Raw genomic sequence first — 4180 nt, 5'->3', positions numbered from 1 at the left:
TCTTTGCCTACTTTCTTGGAATTTCTTCCCTATGGGCCCCATTTTCACTGTTCCTCAGATGTACTCATCCCTTAGTCTCTCTCCTTCGTGTCACCCACTCATCCACCTTAACGTTGTCATTTCTGCCACTTCCATCTCTTTCTCTTGGGCTTTTGTAATTGGTCCAGTTTCTGCACTTTACAGCATAACAGGTCTCACCACAGACTTGTAAAGCTTTCCTTTCATTCTGCAGCTAAATTTCTTATCATACAGTACTCCATTCACTTTCATCCAGTTCATCCAACCGTTATTTCGTCCTGCAGTCCTCCATGTAAGATCCCAGGGATTGAAATTTATTGACCAGCATTAGTTGTTCTACTTGCATGTTAATATTAGATCTTTGGCACCCTTTTTGCATATATACTCTGTTTTCACCATAATAATTCTCACTCCCCTTTCCTCTAGAGCTTTGCTCCACTGCTGTTGCGAGGGCGTTGGCGACGTGTTGCTTGTCAGTGTGTCTCTGGCTTCTCTCATGGTAGACGCTCTTTATCCAGCGCCTCCTATCGATATTCGCGCTACATCGGTGCCGACAGTCTTGAAATGCCTCCTGGGTGGGTTCACAGATTACAACATCATCGGCAAACATCATGCTCCTAGGTGCCTCTTTTTTCAAATCTTTGACTAGCACATCCATGACAAGCTCAAAGAGATAAGGGGCAAATGACACACACGAATTTAGTTCTGGTGGTGGCGCTGCAAACCATCGGGACCTGCAATCAAGTACATAAAAGAGCCAATGCGTTCATTGATCACGCTTCTTTCCCAGCGCCCAAGGTTGCCATATAACATGAAAAGAACAAGATCGTGAGGGGCAAAGTGATACTTGCAGACCACTCGCAGCATGAGGCTGCAGTGGGTGTAGCGAGTGTAGCAGCCTCTGAACAGTGGCATCTGTTGTTTAAAAGTGCATACAAAGCGTTCTGCTTCTTCACTGGACTGGAGGTGAAACAGAGCACTTATTAGATGATGAATGCTATTTCATTCAAAAAACTGTTAAAAATCACATGAAGTGAACTATGGTCCATTGCCCAACACAAGTACCTCTGGCAAACCTTCTATTAAAATATGGAGGACAACGCTTGAATGGCGCTATGTGAAGTGGAAGAACCTTAGGCACCGCAAACGGGAATTTGCTAAAAGAGTATACCACTATGAGATAAGCAGTGTTCCTAAATGGTCCTGCAAAGTCTATGTGCACTCGTTGCCAAAGCAGTTGAGTCTTAGGCCAAGCTGAGAATGTCTGTGGCAGAGCTAATTGGTTGTCCGTGCATGCGCGACATTGTGATGTTATGTGTTCAATGTGCGCGTCTGTGCCCTGCCAAGTACAGTGCCGTGGCGCTAACTGATTAGTGCGAACAGTTCCCCAATGTCTTTGGTGGAGCAATCACAATACATTCTTTTGCAACATTTTGGGAATATGCACACGTGATCTCCACTGTCATTCTGAGCTAGAATCACATCTGTTAAATTGAAAGGTTATGCCGACTAGCAAAGTATTGGCGCACAGCTGAGTTCTGAATACTGTCCAATGAACGAGGCCAAGACATGCGAATGTAATACAACAAAATCTTGAGATCTGAGTCTGCTTCCGGGGCCTCTGCAATTTTTCTGTAGTGCAAGGGAAAAGATTCCAGCAATTCAGAGTCCTGCGCATCGATTTGGCAGCAAGATGCGGAAGATGCATCAAAATCAGAGTCTGGGCTAATTGGAAGGCGAGATAAGGCCTCTGCATTGCCATGCTTTGCCATAGGTCTGTACACAATTTCATACTGGTACTGAAAAAGCAACAAAGCCCAACGTTGCAATTTTTGAGCAGTGCATGCAGGAATCGGTTTTGACGGGTGAAACAAGGAGTGAAAAGACTTGCGATCTGTCACTAAAAAGAACTTGCGACCATACAAATAGTGATGGAATTTGGTCACACCATACACAATAGCGAAAGCTTCGTTTCTCTGATTGTGAATAATTGCTCTGAGTTTGAGTTAACAACTTCTAGGCTAAAGCAATAAGTCTGCCTTGTGCACTAATTCTGCGCGAAAGCATAGCGCCGATTGCGTAGGAATATTCGCCTACTTGCAAAACTACTGGCTTGGCGGGGTCAAAATGCACTAAACATCCGTCTCTAAGCAAAGAGCATTTTGAGTTCCTGAAATGCGTAATGTCAATCTTTAGTCCACACAAAAGGTACATTTTTGCGACGCGAGCGATGCAACGTAGCCGCTATCTGAGCGGCATTCGGAATGAACCGAATGTAGTAGGCCATTTTGCCTAGTACTGACTGCAGTTTAGACACACTACGAGGAACAGGCAGGTCACGGATTGCAAGCAAATGGGAATGGAGGGTGTGTCATCCTGAGTTATCACATGACACACATGCTGTAGTTCAGTTTGAAAACAGTCACACTTTTCGAGACAACACTTGAGTCCTGCTTCAGACAACACTCGAAAAAGTATACACAAATTGGCAATATGTTCATCTGGAGGACGACCTGAGACGACAGTATAGTCAAGGTAATTTGAGAAAAATGGCACTTTTGTAGTCAGCTGTTCCAAGTAACGTTGGAAAATGGAGGGTGCGGAAATAAGAGTCCTAAGTGTGTACTTCCAACAAACACTTTCTGTGATTCTTCATCCAATGAAATTTGCAAGTAGGCATCACGTAAATCTATCTTAGAAAAGTAATGTCCTGCATCAAGCCTGCCCATGAGTTCCTCAGGGTGAGGTAACAGATAAGTGTCTGTGGGTTGACTGTAGATTTGAAGTCAACACAAATACGAATGCGACCAGAAGGCATAAGCAACAAAACGAGAGGACTTGCCCATTGACTAGCTTGAATGGAAGCAGTTACACCATTATCTTTCAATTCTTTCAGTTCACTGGCTACTTTGTCTCTTAATGCAATTGGAACAGGGTGGGCCTGGAAAACTTAGGCTGTGCATTCTCTTTCAATGTAACATGCGCTACAAAATTATTAGTTTTTCCCATTCGTTCTGAGAATACTTTAGGAAATTCTTTAAGCAAACTACAGTAGCTACACTGCCTTTTGGATTAGAAACGGATACTGAAAGCACATTGTCTTGGTTTGGATTAGAAACAGATACTGAAAGCACATTGTCTTGGATGCTAAGTTCAAATAAATCAAAGGCATCTAAACCGAATATGTTGTCACTATCTCTTGATTTCAACACAGTGAAACTCACTGTCCTTGTGTGAGATTTGTAAATGGCAGACAAACTTCACTGTCCAAGCACTAGAATTTCGTGTCCCTTGTAAGCAGTGAGGTGCTTGATAGATTTAGGAAGGGTGGTGAGTCTAACTGTTTGTACATGAGACGATTAAGCAAAGTTATTGAGGCACTGTTGTTTAACTGAAAGTTCACAAGACGGCCAGCAATTCCTAATGAGACAAATAGTTTGTTAGAAAGTCGTAGTACAAGGTGCATTCAAGTTCTAAGGCCTCCGATTTTTTTCTAATTAACTACTCACCCGAAATCGATGAAACTGGCGTTACTTCTCGACGTAATCGCCCTGCAGACGTACACATTTTTCACAACACTGACGCCATGATTCCATGGCAGCGGCGAAGGCTTCTTTAGGAGTCTGTTTTGACCACTGGAAAATCGCTGAGGCAATAGCAGCACAGCTGGTGAATGTGCGGCCACGGAGAGTGTCTTTCATTGTTGGAAAAAGCCAAAAGTCACTAGGAGCCAGGTAAGGTGCGTAGGGAGCATGAGGAATCACTTCAAAGTTGTTATCACGAAGAAACTGTTGTATAACGTTAGCTCGATTTGCGGGAGCGTTGTCTTGGTGAAACAGCACACGCGCAGCCCTTCGCGGACGTTTTTGTTGCAGTGCAGGAAGGAATTTGTTCTTCAAAACATTTTCGTAGGATGCACCTGTTACCGTAGTGCCCTTTGGAACGCAATGGGTAAGGATTACGCCCTCGCTGTCCCAGAACATGGACACCACCATTTTTTCAGCACTGGCGGTTACCCGAAATTTTTTTGGTGGCGGTGAACCTGTGTGCTTCCATTGAGCTGACTGGCGCTTTGTTTCTGGATTGAAAAATGGCATCCACGTCTCATCCATTGTCACAACCGACGAAAAGAAAGTCCCATTCATGCTGTCGTTGCACGTCA

Source organism: Schistocerca gregaria, chromosome 2 (assembly GCF_023897955.1).
Source record: "Schistocerca gregaria isolate iqSchGreg1 chromosome 2, iqSchGreg1.2, whole genome shotgun sequence".
Classification (NCBI taxonomy): Eukaryota; Metazoa; Arthropoda; class Insecta; order Orthoptera; family Acrididae; genus Schistocerca; species Schistocerca gregaria.
Note: the sequence above shows the minus strand (reverse complement) of the source record.